This window comes from Narcine bancroftii, chromosome 7, assembly GCF_036971445.1.
Source record: "Narcine bancroftii isolate sNarBan1 chromosome 7, sNarBan1.hap1, whole genome shotgun sequence".
Taxonomy (NCBI): Eukaryota; Metazoa; Chordata; class Chondrichthyes; order Torpediniformes; family Narcinidae; genus Narcine; species Narcine bancroftii.
The window spans coordinates 4,528,108-4,543,727 of NC_091475.1; the positions used below are offsets into that span (position 1 = coordinate 4,528,108).

The window sequence follows — 15,620 nt, forward strand, 5'->3', positions numbered from 1 at the left end:
AGAATTTCAAAGGAAAGAAGAAGGTAAAATAGAAGGACAAAGTTTAGATAAAGCCTTTTTCGAAGAACAAATGAAGACATTAAAAGAGTGGCCATCATTAGAATTTAGTTCAATCAAAATAGTAATGGGAAAAATGGATGGAAAAAAGAGGCGGAAAAGAAGTGAAAATAAAGATATAAGATGGTCACGTTGGACTATATGACTATAAACATTAATGGAATATATAACCAAGTTTAAGTGTATCCCATTGGGAAAAAAAAATCACATATAATTTAAAAGACAAAGTTATATTGGGGAAACCTGGGAACCATATATGGAACATGGCAGAAGGAGCAGGCCTAGGACCACCACCACCTAAAATGATAAGAAGATAAACACGATCAGATTTAATGTGAATAAGTAAATGATACGTCTTTTTTGTTTGTATTCCTTTTGTATAAAGATATTGTTTTATTGTATTTTTTATGTCCAATATTTACTGTTTTTGAAGGGGGGTGGGAAGGGGGAAGGGAGAGATGGGGGAAGAAAAGAGAAAGTGTCACTGTGAATATTTAAAGAGATGCATCTGTAAATATATTGGTTGATATGGTTCATAGTGCGATAAATAAAGAATTACAGAAAAAAGAAATGCTATTGGGCAGTGCAGTCGAGGTATATCACCTCACTCTTTGATTGAGGGAGGAGGTACACCATCCTGGGCACATATTGATCTGTATACGATAGGAGAGAAGATAGCAGAAGGCTTAGTTTATAAATGGGATTCTAAATTGTTATCTGGTGACAAAGACATCACTTTATTAAAACATATTATTTATGTGTGGACCAAGATTAATCAATGCATTGGACTTAAACTGGGGCAGTCTTCAAAAACACCCCTGACTCAGAATAGCCTAATACCATGGACAATAGATAACAGGATCCTGGACACCTGATGCCAGAAAGGGATCAGGTGTATCCAGGATTGTTACGAGCGGGAGCAGCTTATGTCATTTGAAGAGCTTAAAAATAAATATGATTTGTCAAACAGGACATTCTTTTGCTATCTTCAGTTAAGGTCTTTTTTAAGGGACAAATAAGGTCCAGCTATGGTCCTACCAGCGTTCAGTGGCTTGGAGGCCCTGATTCAAAAGGGAAACATGTGTAAGTTTATTACAGTTATGTATTTCTTACTCAAAGCGGAAAGCCCAAAGTCGGGTCTTCATAGATCTAGGCAAAGGTGGGAGTCAGACTTAGGTATAACGATTGATGAACGGTGCTGGTTAGACCTGTGTCGTGACAGCATTACCTCAATTATAATTTTCTACACCAGTTTTATTATACACTGCAGAAATTGAACAAGGCCAAGCCAGAAATTTCAGATCCATGTTTTAGGTGCAGCGTAGAGATGGGAACCTTTTTGCACTCAACCTGGTAATGTTCCAAGGTGAGGCCCTTTTGGGTAGAGCTAGTCCAAGTCCTAGAAAAAATCATAGGTAAAGAGTTTCCACAGGATCCAGAGTTGTTCCTGTTGGGAAACATCATGGACATAAGACTTATGATTAAGCTGTCCAAATTTCAAATCCAATTTGTGTTGATCGCTCTGGTGGTGTCCAGGAAGTGCATAACGATTACCTGGAAGTCTGATTCTTATCCAGGCATTGTGCGTTGAAATGAAGAAATGCAGAGCTGTGTTCCCCTGGAGAAAATTACCTCTAACCAAAGGAGGAAATATGACACCTTCTTTAAAATTTGGCAACTGATCCTGCGCTATAAAGGGACAAAGATATAGTCCGTTCCCATCTACTCTCTCCTTCGGGGGCGGGGGGGGGGGGGGGGTGGGATCCATTCATTTTAATTAGGTTCAGTCATGAAAATTTAAAGACCCGATGGCTGGCGGTGGGGTCCCGACGAATCCTACAATTTCTGTTTTTTAGTTGAGTTTTGTTTAAACTTTTTCATAAGAATTTTTTATGTGTAATTGTTGGGTTTTATTGTTTGGACCTTATGTCCCGAATATGTCTGGAAGGTAAAGAGAAACTAAAATGCTACTTGAACAGGAGACAGGGACTAATTTATTGTTTCTGTCTCTCTTTTCAGGGTAATTGTCAATTTAATTTTGTCTCCTGATATCTTAGTTGGGATAAGGAAGGGGGGACAAGGGGTGGGGGGGGGGGGGAATTGGACTCAAATATGAAGTTTCTTTCGAATTGAAAGATGTAGTGTGTTTTTATTATTATGGATTGTTGACACTTGGAGTTTGAAAAATTATAAATAAAATATTCAAAAAAAACTCCCTCCACTTGTAAATTTCATTGGATCCCTATCGTAACAGGTCCTTCAATTAATGTTGATTTCAACACTCTCCTGTGCACAGGACCGGAGCTACTACTAGGCAAACTAGGCAGTTGCCTAGGGTGCAGACCTCAGAGGGGCACAGTCAGGATGGCCAGAGGTCCTGTGTGAAATGTGAAAAAGTATACTTACTTTATTAGTAGGCATCCCGTGGTCCGTTGGCTGGATGGGTGCATCCATCTTTATTCCTTTATGCTTGCACGAGTGTTGGCTTGAGCATTAGTGATGGATTTGAGTCTCAGACGACGTCGAGTGGAGTACTGTGTGGCGGGCTTTGAAGGTAGGCCTGAACAGAGGGAAGGCCAGAAGAGCCAGTTGGCAAGGGCTTACAATTTTGAGGGAGCATACTCCACCTGGTAAAGGCAAAGGGGGGACTTAGTAAAGAATATTGATATTTTAAAGAGAGTCATGGGGAGAAACCCTTTGGCACAAAATATTAATATTTTATAGAAGATTCACAAAAGATTAATACAGATAAAATATAGATAAATAAAGGCAGGTAATTGAAACCAACATATGTTTAATTTATTATAAGTATCTTGTTGTGGTGGCCACACACACATATAAAAATATACAGTATCTTTTCCCACTCTTCTCACGATTGTCACAACGCTCGCCATACACACATTGCATGAGAATGAGTGTCCGGGTCTGCCTTGCTATCGAGCTCAGCCTGTCTTCCCCCATCAGTGTCTTTGTGCTCGTATATTTGTTGTGTTATGTAATTGGTTTATAAATTGATATCTGCATTGAGCCTGCGCAGCACCCACACACACTCAGGACGCAACATACCACTTTATTAAAATTCAGGAAATTTGACTTTGACAGCAGATAAATGTTACAACTTTGAGTGGTCAGGCCTGTGAGTAATTTCAATGCTTCTTGATAAAAGATACATTATTATGTTTTAAATTAATTGTTTCATTATTAGCTTTTTTGTTTAGTGCTGATTTTGCATTTTATACACTTGTTTTTATCCTTTGTTAACTGTTAATGCAAAATACTTTCTATGCTAATATATTTTATATTATGTTAAATATAATAGAGCTACAAAGTTTGTGGAAATATTCTAGGTCAGTAATTTTGCCTTGTTCTTCCTTGTAAAATTAGCAGTTTCAAGAATTGTGCTTTTCATTTTTTCAACAAAACATCTGGTTTTGAAAATCGAAGTCGGCAATTTTTTTGGGGGGTGCAAGTTGTTGGCCATGCTTAGGGTACAAAATAGTCTGGCGCTGGCCCTGCCTGTGCAGAGGTATCGACTCCAGATCACCCCCCGGACTTCATATCAAATTTACTTCACCCATGGCAGTCTCACCGCCAAACTCCAAAACACTGCCTAACACAAGTGACTGGACAGCCCCAGCATCTTGAAGGATATTTAGTGGCACTGTGGTGACTCTTCCTTAACCGAAACCAAACTCTCTGACGCAAAATATTTGAATTCATCCCTAATGTTATCAGCAGGTCTGGAACCTTTTTGATTTCTATCCTTTTCATCTCTTTGAATACATGCATCTGGCACAGCCTCCTTTTCTTTCTTTTTTCTCATTTATGGAACAATTTGCTATTTCTTACAGTAATGGAAAATGGGACCTTTACTTGCTTCCCTTCATTTTTACGCCTAGTACTACTTCCTGATTTATTTTCTAACATACTTGGATACTCTATATTATCTTTTTGGAAGGTTCTACTTGGTACAAACTTAACCTTGAGGGTTAAAGCATACTCATCTGCTAATTTAGCAGTTTCTGCCAAGTTTCCACTCCCATTTTGTCTAAATATACTTTTATGTCATTAGGAACATACCTATTAATTTCTCTCAGTTGGTTAAAATCATTTTTTTCTAGACGTGCACCATTGGTCAAAGCACACAGTTTTGTCATATGCAAAATCCATATAAGACTGGTTCACTCATAATATAACACATTAGTCAAATCAAAACTATGTGTAAATGTACTTGTGTGTGTGAGTGTGTGTGTGTGTGTGTGTGTGTGTGTGTGTGTGTGTGTGTGTGTGTGTGTGTGTGTGTGTGTGTGTGTGTATGTGTGTGTGTGTGTGGGATACCCAAACCGTTACAGCTTAGGCACAATTCTGGAAAGTTATTCAAAAGTTTAGTCTTAGAAATCCATTGTCAAAATGCAGACTTTTAAACTGATGCTCAGAAGTATTGACAAAGGAGATGGGAGAGACGGAGTGACTGGATTTCTGAAAACTCACAAATCCTCATTGAGTTGTCATAACTTCCCCTTTCCTTGCACAGGGGAAACAAAATACATGACTTTCACGATGCTTCTGAAACCCAGGTTTGGGACAATCAAAGTGAACTTTCCTTTGGTCACTGTGGGGAATCAATAATTCCCCTGAAAGGGAGAATCAGCCAAATTGTCTACTATCACACAGAATCATTCCTGCCCCATGTTTGATGAGATGGCCACTGGCCAATTAAGTGCTGTTGCTTCGGTGTTCCACACACAGGACTCTCTCACCACCTTGTGTCCCTGGAAAAAGCACCCAATGTCCTTTCTCCTCTCCAAAGTAACAAATTTGGGTACAGCCTGTACTAGCTGATGCCACCCATTCTCTCCAAAGCTGTGTATGATTGCAGCCTGTATTAGCCCTTAAAGTGATACTCACACTAAATGAAATGGGAGCTTGTAATAAAGGAAAGCAGCCAGTCTGGACGGAGCATCCAGCTGAGTACTGAAAACCTGCACTGACCAACTAACTGGCCAACGTAGTCATGGATATTTTCATCATCCCACTTCAGCAGGGCATGGTATCCACCTGTTTCAAACAGGCCTTCAATATACAGGTGGCTTAGAAGAGTGTGGTAACCTGCCTAAATGATTATTGAACAGTGGCACTCACATCCACAGTGATGAAGTGTTTGAGAGGCTGGTGTTATAGCCTATCAGCTCCTGTCTGAGTGGCGACATGGATCCATTCCCATTTGCCTACTGCAGCAACAGGTTTATGGCAGATTCCATCTCATTGGCTCTACATAAAGCCCAGGAATACCTGGACAGGAAATACACATACATCAGGATGCTCTTTATCGACTATAGTTTGGCAAACCATCAGCAAACTCCAAGACCTGGGCCTCAATACCCCATTGTGTATTTGGGTTCTGGATTACCTCCCAGATCATAATCAGTGTGGAATGGCAAGAACATCTCCTTCACAATCTCTATCAGTACCACAGCACCACATGGCTGTTTTCTTAGCCCGCTGCTCCATTCGCTTTACACCTATGACTGTGTGGCTCAGTACGATAATGACACCCTCTACAAATTTGCTGACGATACCATTGCCTCTGAGCAGAAAGCCCTTCAAAAGGTAGTGAACAAAGCCCAATATATGTCACAGGCAAAACTCTCCCCACCAGAGAGAGCAGCGATCATCAAGGATCCCCACCACCCAGCACACGCTCTGTTCTTGCTGCTGCCATCAGGAAAGAGGTCTAGGTGTCACAAGTCTCACACCACCAGCTGCTACCCTCCACCATCAGTCTGCTTAACAATAAACTCTATCAGAGACTCATCTAAGGGCTTTTACTTTGTACATAATTTATCATTGATTTTTTTTTCCCCCCCGGTATTGCGCACCTCGTTTGCATTTCTTTCTTTGTTTACCTGAGTACAGTTCTTTGCACTGCCAGTAAGTAGAAATTCTGCCCAGCCCACAGGAAAAAGAATCTCAGGATTGTATGTGATTTCATGTATGGATCTGACTTGGTTTTGAACCTTAAAGGTAAAATAGTTTCTGGAGTAGATTTTGTCCATTCTGAAGCATGGCTGTGTGTACACTAACAGTAGGTTGTCTGCTTTTTACTGTTCATTGCTTTGAAAGGATCTTACTTTACATCAACACATTTTCTGGATTATACAATGAACTTTCAGATAGGAACAAGGTCACAAATCTGCAGAAAATACAAAAAGTGTTTGGTACATTCATACCATAACCATCAACTGGACGCTCCAAACAAATTATAAAAGAAAGTTTATATGCTGATAATTGCATAGTTGTGGTGTATCGTTAAGAGGATATTTAGCAGATTACAGATACAGCAAGTTTTCAGACAGCCTCTCCTAGTAGCTGAACCCCTAAATAGACTGATGTATCATGAAACAAATGTTTGATCTATTGTCATGACGAGGGAAATGACATTCAGTATGGTCAAGGGATTAATAATAAAATAATTGTTCATATAAATCAAACAAGAATAGTCTTTGGCAAACTTTGCAAACTTGATTCAAGCAGAGCAGTGATATCGATGAAGTAAAGGTAGCTAAAAGTTTGTCAAAAGCAATCCTGAAAAGAATGGAAACAGTAGAGGAATGTTTGACCCACAATACTTTGCACCTTATTCATATAACATTGGAACATAATATTACAGTCAAGTGATGGCATATATTCACAACACCATTGATAAAATATAACTATTAATGCTTAGTTTGATTCTGCTGGTCATGTTATCAGGATAAAGACATATAAATTCCATAAAGGAGGTTTAATAAATAACTGGTGAATAGCAGAAGAAAACATCATCGGCAGATATAGAATGAGATGATTTGAAGGATGAGATTCTCAGATTACTAATCCAAAGGCATAAAATAAGATACTAAATGACCACACCTGGACATGGGATTAATTATGGACATGGATTGAAAATTAGTTGATGGGAAATGCAAGAGTATGAATACTGTGTCACTTGAGTCTCCAATGAGATGTGACAGGCAAACAGAGATTACTGGAAACAAAAGAGACTGCAGATGCTGGAATCTGGAGCAGTATTAATGAAGGGTTCAGATCCGAAATATGGTGCCTTCCATAATGTTGGAGACAAAGACATTTCTTTCCTTTTTTGCCCCTGTGCTCCAGAACTTTAAATTTGCAATCAAATAATTCATATGTAATTAAAGTGCACATTCCAGATTTTATTCAGTTTTATTTGTGTACATTTTGGTTTGGCCATGTAGAAATGACAGAACCTTTTATACATAGTCCCCTCATTTTAGGGCACCATAATATTTGGGACATACCAATGTTATGTATATTAAAGTAGTCGTGTTCAGTACTTTGCTACATATCTTTTGCATGCAATGACTGCTTGAAGTATGTGATTCATAGACATCACCAGGTGCTGAGTATCTTCTCTGGTGATGCTCTGCCATGCACTAGTTAGGCCAGATTACAGTTTGCCAAGAAATCTGCAGAATTCTGACAAAAAAATATCTTGTGGACAAATAAGACCAAGATTAACCTGTATCAGAGTGATGGCAAGAGCAAACTCTGGAGGCATAAAGGAACTGCCCAAGGTCTAAAGCATACCATCTTTGTCAAGGTTTGTATCTTGCAGTGTAGGCTCTATATTTCTGTTCATGAGTCTTCTGCGTACAGTTGTCATTGACACATTCACATGTGCCTCCTGAAGAGTGTTTCTATCTGTTGGATATACGTTTGGAAATTTTTCTTCATGATGATGAGAATTCTGTCATCTGGTGTGGAGGTCTTCATTGGCTTACCAGTCTCTTTGCGATGACTGAACCTACCAGTGCTCTTTCCTCTTAATGATGTTCCAAACAGTTGATTTTGGCAATCTTAAGGTTTGGGCAATGTCTCTTACTGTTTTATTCTTGTTTATCAGCTTCATAATGGCTTTTTCTACTTTATTAATATAACTCTGGTCCTCATGTAGAAATCTGGCAACTACAGACCCCAAAGGTGATCAAAAGCTTCAAAGCAAGCCTCGCTCTCTTATACCTGCACCAGTGAAGCAATTAAACATACCTGAGTCATTGCAAACACCTGTGAAGCCAAATGTCCCAAACATTATGGTGCCTTGAAATGAAGAAACTATGTATAAAAAATGCTGTAATTTCTACATGGTCAAACCAAAATTAATATAAATAACTTTGAATAAAACTGGAATGTGCCATTTAATTACGTGAATTTTTTGATTACAAACTGATAACTGTGGAGCACAGGGGCAAATAAATGAAAAAAGTGTCTTTGTCCCAAACATTATGGAGGACACTGTATTGACAATTCTCTTTTTTTCTCATTGCTGCTGTTCGACCCATTGAGTTTCTCAGGCAGAGATTGGTGCTTGGGTTCCAGCCATTCACAATATACATCATCAATTTAGATGAGGGAATCAAAGATAATATTTCTAAGTTTGCTGTTGACCCAAACTGGGTGAACTATGAGAAGGATGCAAAGAGACTTCAATGTGATTTAGACAATCTGAGTGAGTGGATATAAATATAGAAGATACACGGTGGATAAATGTGCAATTTTTCACTAACGTTGGCAAAACATAAAAGCAGGGTATCATTTAAACAGAGTTTTTTTTTGCTCCAGATTCCCTTCTGTCTCTACTTGTTTATTGATTATAGTGTTGTACTGAGGGATATGGGTCATACATATGGGCCAACATGTAGGTGAAGCCATCAGTTAAGAAGTCAAATGGTATGTTGGCCTTTGTGCAAGAGGTGTTATGTGAGGAACATGAATGTTTATTATACAAGGCCCAGGTGAGACTGCAGTACTGGTTAGTATTGTGTGCACTTTATGTCACCTTCTATGATAAAGAATACATTTATCATAGAGAGAGTGCAATAAATATTCACCAGACTAATTCCTTGGATGACAGGTTTGACAGGAGGCAGGATTGGGTCGATTGGGCATTATCCACCAGAGTTTAGAGAAATGAGGGCTGATTTTGGTAAAATGTACAAAATACCTATAAGATTTGAAAAACTGGCTGCAAGAAGGATGTATTCCCTGGCTGCGGTTGGTGAGCTCTGGAACCAAAGGTCACAGTCCATGACACAGGCTGAAATGAGGTAACATTTCTTCACTCAGAGGGTGATTAACTGTGGAAGACTAAATAGTGGTGGAGACCAAGTCACTGAATATGTGAAAACGGGATGGATTTCCAAACAGAAAAAAAAATCAAAGGGGTAAAGAGAGGGTGTGGGAATATGGCATTGAGTAAAGGATCAGCCATGAACGGTGGAGCATGGTCAAAGTGTTCAATAGTCTAGTCCTGCTCCTATTTTATCGTTTCAATTTTCTTATGAGAATCCCAAACTTGGTACTAGTTATATGAAGAATATGATTTCTCAGCAGAATTCAGCCATTGGAAGCATAAAGTGTTGGAACCAATATGGAGAGAGAATTAATGTTTCAAGTCAATGGACTTTCATAATGAGGGTAATATTAGAGGTGAAGGGGCTTCAAGATGCAGGAAAACAAAGAAGAGAATAAATGGAAGCAAATGGATTGAAATGGATGGCAGGAGATTTAAATAACAACATTTGACAGTGCAAGTTGAAAGAGAGTGGTAACATGACAAGTAACACCATGTAACAAACAGTTCTGTTTCTTTGGTTCACACTTTGAGAACAGAATAGGACCTTGGCCCAACACGTCCATGCTGACCAAACTGGCATTCTAGGCTAGTAAATACACAGAAGTACTGGAGGAACTCAGTAGATCCCACGGCGTCCAAAGGAGGCAAAGATATATAACCAACCTTTCGGGCCTGAGCCCTTCATCAGGCTATCCTGAAATTCACTTTTTTCTAGGCTGGTCACATTCACCTGCTTTTGACCCATATCCCTCTGAACCTTTCCTATCCATATATCTGTTCATTCTCTTTTGAGCTTCAAGATCGTATCCGCTTCTGTAACTTCTTCTGACAGTTCGTTCCAGATATGAAATATCCTCTGAGTGAAAAAGTTGCCCTTCATCCTTCTAAAATCTCTCCTCTCTCATACTGTTGACTCAAGTTCAGTTCCCAACATGAAATCTAGAGAATTTAAATTCAGTTAGTTAAATATATCTGGATTACAAAACTAGAACTAGTAAAGATGATGATGAAATCTCCAGATTGTCATAAATCCATTTCAATTTAAAGAAAGAAATCCTCTTCAGAGCTATTAGTGACTCAGACCCACAGAAATATGGTTGACATTTTACTGTTCTCTGAAATGAAGTAGAATATCAAATTCCTCCCTAACTCTGAATGAAGCATCAGTAAATGATTTCAGAATTTCCTTGATAATTAGAACTCAATCCAAGTACGCCATTATAATAGGGCGCGTTCCATGTCGATTTTCTTGATGGTGGGGAGAGTTTTGCCTGTGATGTGTGTCTACTACCGTTTGCAGGGCTTTCTACTCAGAGGTATTAGTGTTTCCATACCAGACCATGATGCAGCTGGTCAGCACACTTTCAACTACACATCTGTAGAAGGTTGCCAAGGTTTTCAATGTAATATCAAACCTCCACAAGTAGAGGCATCGATGCACTTTCTTTATGATAGCATTAGAGTGTTGGCTCCTGGAATTACACCTGAATTACACCTTTGGTTTTCCCTTCTTGAAGTCCACAATCAGCTCTTTGGTTTTGGTGACACTGGGTGAGAGGTTGTTATTAGTACATCATTCAGCCAAGTTTTCAGTCTCTCTCTTCTATGCTGACTCATTGGCCCTTTTTATACCACTACTGTGGTATTGTCAGCAAATTTGTAACTGGTGGTATTGTTGTATAGAACCACCCAGTCATAGGTGTAAAGTGAGTTTTACAGGGGATCAAGAACACAACCTTGTGATGGTGCAGTACTGATAGAGATTGTAAAGGAGATGTCTTGTCAATCCTTACTAATTGTGGACTGGAGGTAAGGAAATTCAGGGTCCAATTACACAGTAGGGTGTTGAGACCCAGGTCTTGGGAGTTTGCTGATCATTTGAATGCCAAACTCTAGTCGATAAAGAGCATCTTGATGTATGCACTTTGCTGTCCAGGTGTTTCAGGGATTTGTGTAGAGTCAGTGAGATGGCATCTGCCATAAACCTGATGCTACGGTAGGCAAATTGGAATGGATCCATATCACTGCTTAGACAGGAGCTGATATGCTTCAACATTTCCTCACTGTTGATGTGAGTGCCACTGTCCAATAGTCATTTAGGCAGGTTACCACACTTTTCTCAAGCACCTGTAAAATTGAGGCCTGTTTGAAATAGGTGGTACCATGCCCTGCTGGAGTGAGATGCTGAAGACGTGCATGAGTACATTGGCAATTCATTTAGCACAGGTTTTCACTACTTGGCCGGGCACTGTGCTTTCCTTGTATTCCCTCACCTGAAAGTAGCCCGCACATCAGCCTTGGATACTGGTAGTAGACGATTATCAGAGAACATGGGGATGCGGAGTGGATCTCCCTTGTTTTGGTGATCAGCTCGGGCATTGAAGGCATTGAATTCATCTGGGATTGAAGCTTTGCTGTCTCCTACTGCACTGGATTTAGTTTTATAGCAGGTTATGCCATTGAGGCACTGAAACAGCTATATTTCTGCACTGCTGCTCACATCCTCTATTGTGAAGGTAGATGCAAAATACAAGTTTATTACAAATGTCAGAAAAATTGTTTACCTTTCATTTCTAGTCCTTTCATTTTATGTGAAGGCAATAATCTTATGGCTTATTCTTCTTTAAAGTCTCAGTAGCACTTTTTTTGAGTTTCTTATAAAAATTAAATCATTAATATCCATGTTAACTTTTCCCACCTATTTTTAATTTAGGTATAGGAGCACCGAAGAATTATGAGCCATGACTTCTCATGCATAATCTATGACAAATGTATCATTTAAAATAGTTGTGAGTTTTAGATGAATGCCACTGGGGTTAAATACTTGTATTCATACATTTGGTTTTTCAAACTAACACATATGCAATGTTGACAAATTAGGTTATGGCATGCCAGGTGTAAACATGTTTGGGCCAATGTTCATTAAATTCATTTTTTAGGCAATCTTGGTGGCTGTCTAAACAACATTTTCCCACAGCCTCACAGCTATGCTTGTTTCCTGCTCCCACCTTGTGCCTGTCAATGCAGCGAGAAATGAGATGTGCAAGTTGCTGGAGAGTCACTGGCAGTTTGCAAGGACGAAGGCCCCATGTAAACACAGCTTTAATTCTTCCAGCCTGTATGTTCAGGGAGCAGAGGGCAGAGTCTGAGCCCACAAACAGACCTGAACTATTATACACAACAAAACATAAAAGGTCTTGGCAATAGCCAAGTCAAGTTACCCAGTCAAGTTTTAACTCTCCAGTAAATGAAAATTAAAACTCTGCAAACCTTAATAATAAAAATTAATGAAAATTCTGGAACATTCAGCAGTTCATGCAACAATTGTGGGATGAGTAACAGAGTATATATTTCAGGTCAAAGACCCTTTATCAGAAGGCAGCATTCAAGAACATCTCATAAAAAGTATTTGACCCAAAATGTTAATCGTGTTTATCTTTCCACGATTGTTGCCCGATCTTTTGAGAGCATAGAGCATTTTCTATTTTTATTTAATTTCTCTGGTACCTAATTTTGTTATGATGTGACCAACTTGTTTTGAGGATAGCAAATAATATTGCTATTATCTAATCCTAAATCACTACTCTAGATCATTATTATACATAGAGTAAAGAGATCCTCCAGGCATCTCTCAATCTTACATTCCTTAACCCCATACACCTGGTTTATTTTAAAGTAATCTTTCCTCCAATTAGTTACTATTTATGGAGCTCACTAAGATCCTCCCAATACTGACTTCTACCCCGAGTTGAATTGTTTTCCATGTTATTTACTCATCATTTAATGAGACCCAACATGACCAAGCCTGGCAATTCTCAAGAGTAGCAGAGTGTATTATAACGGCACTTCTATGTTTATTGATATAATGTTGTTGCCTGATCCATAGAGAAACACAAAACCTGGAGATGCTGAAACCTTGAGCAACTCAGCAAGTAATTCAATATCCATGGATAGAAATGGTCACTCAACGTTTCAGGTCTGGACGCTTTATCATAAAATATTCTTTGTTAATTTTGGGTGAGACTGCAACACAAAATGTACAGTCTTCTTGTCGACCAAACATTTTACAGAAAATTTCTAAAATGTTCACTTGATTGCAATAAAGCACTTGTTCATTTTCATCACACACATATTTGGTCAGGCATCCTGTTCTATATTTGTTGCAGTGACAGTTCTCTGAAGATAGGACATGGTCTAGTTCATCATTTTAATGTCACCTGCATGAACTACACAGTTTTGTAGCTTAAAACCAACAAACAATAAGACTTAAAGGATCACCATAGCAAATAAAATATAATTAAAGGATCACCATAGCAAATATGATTATATAGTATATGGTGCATGAGGAAGTTCAAATGTATTGTCAGAGTATGCGCATGACATCACATACAACCCTGAGATTCATTTTTCCTGCAGGCCAGGCAGAATTTCTACTTATCGATAATGTAAACTGTACTCAAGAAAAAGAGAGAAATGTAAACAAACTAACTGTGAAAATACATAAATGAGTAAATATTGAGTAATTAATAATGTGCAAAATAAGAGTCCTTAAATGAGTAAATATCAAGAAATAACCAGCTGGTCTATTTTTCCTCCCTTCGTGGATGACCTGACATTTACCAACATTGTGCTCCATCTGCCAGATCCTTGCCAACTCACTTAACCTCTCTATATCTCTCTGCAGATTATTTGCATCCTCTACACAATTTGAATATCCACTCAAATTCATGTCATCAACAATCTTATATAAGATACCCCTCTTGCAAATCATTAATGTAGTGAAGAAGGATGAGTGATGAGTCTACAATATTATGAGGGGCATAGTTAGAGTGGACAGCCAGCACTTTTTCCCCAGGATGACAGTAGCACATACCAGAGGACATATGTTTAAGATGAGGGGAGGAAAGTTCAAGGGTTCTTTTATATATATATACAGAAAATAGTGTGTGCCTGGAATGGATTACCAGGGGTGGTGTGGAAGCTGGAACAATAGGGATAGTTAAAAGAGTCTTTGACAGGCACATGGATGTAAGAAAAATGGAAGGTTATGGGTGTGAGGTCGGGAAGGTGTAGGTTGTTGAATAAGTTTAAAAATATAGGTTGGTCCAACATTATGGGCTGAATGGCCTGTAGTTTGCTGTAATGCTCTATGTTCTAACTTAATGTTCACAACTCTTTGATTATTTTAGCACTCTATACATTTTTGCTTTTGAGTTCACCCTGTAGTCTTGCTCGCTGGAGTAAAAGCACACCAAGAGAGGATCTACTGATTGCTTGGACTTAATCTTCCATTGCCAAGTCTACTCATACTGAGTCAACACTTCATTGCCCATTCCTAATTTCCCTTGAGAAAGTGGTTGTGAACTGCTTTCCTGAACTGTTGTTGAGCTGCGGGTAGACCCTCAAAGCTATTTGGACTTTAACCCAGTGACAGTGAAGGTGTCTACTTTCCTCCATCCTCACCACTCCTTTGCACGCACCACATTGGCTCTCTGTTTCATGATATTCCCATAAGCAGCAATATTCCATCCACATTGCTAGTATAATGTTTGAAAGTTCCTTTGGAGCTACTGCAATGTGATCACCCAGACTATTCAGAACTAACAGTAGAAAGAGTCAACCTCAAAACAATCCCTTGATCAAGGCAACCATTCTCAAACCAAACTGTGATGTCTGTTAGTATAATCTATCAAGTATATTCAGTTCTTAAAAGTACACACACTCAAATGAACTTCAAGTTGCCATGGTCATTATGCTTAATTACTGTTTTTTCTTAATAACATTTTGCAAGTTGGTAGAATTGATGAAAACTGAGTCTGTACCATTTTCCAGGATTCTACAACCACTAGATGGAGAAAACAATTCTACTGGAACAAAAATCTACTGCTTAGTGTCCAGTCATTCGTGACATTAAACTCTTGTCTCTTTCTGTACATTTAATGGGGAAGATAATGAGTTGTTGGATCTCTGTGCATTCCACGTAAAGCAACAGCTTCCATTTTACTGCCCATTCAATCAACTTATCTAAATCAGCTGCAGTCTACTAATCTAATTTTGTTGCTAACCTCAGCACACATTCTGAATCATCTGCAAATTTGCTGAAAGTATTGTTCATGGCCTTCTCAAACTTCTTGGCCAAAACAATGCACAATAAGAGATAGAGATGAGGGGTATACTCATACTGAGGCACAGTTTGAACCCTCCCTGTTAATAACCATTGTTTGCTTCACACAATTCCCAATCTATTCTACTGTTTCTCCTATAAAATCATATTATCTATGTTTTGTATAATACACTTCTGCATGTAGCTCTTACCAGAAACTTCCTGGAAATCCATGCAGATAATATCCATATAATTTTCTTTATTCATGATGTTGGTTGCTTCCTTGAAAAGCTCGCAGCCTTAGTGACG

General features: G+C 38.8%; 1 protein-coding gene across 12 annotated transcripts in view; it reads right to left on the reverse strand.

The window, feature by feature from the left end:
- Positions 1-15,620, reverse strand: part of LOC138738423 (HMG box transcription factor BBX) — a 285,557-nt gene that overhangs the window by 170,000 nt on the left and 99,937 nt on the right. For all 12 annotated transcript variants that reach the window (XM_069888607.1, XM_069888615.1, XM_069888604.1 and 9 more), the window contains one exon: positions 2,464-2,684. The gene's annotated coding sequence lies outside the window, so the exon portion shown is untranslated. The remainder of the gene's footprint in view (positions 1-2,463; positions 2,685-15,620) is intronic.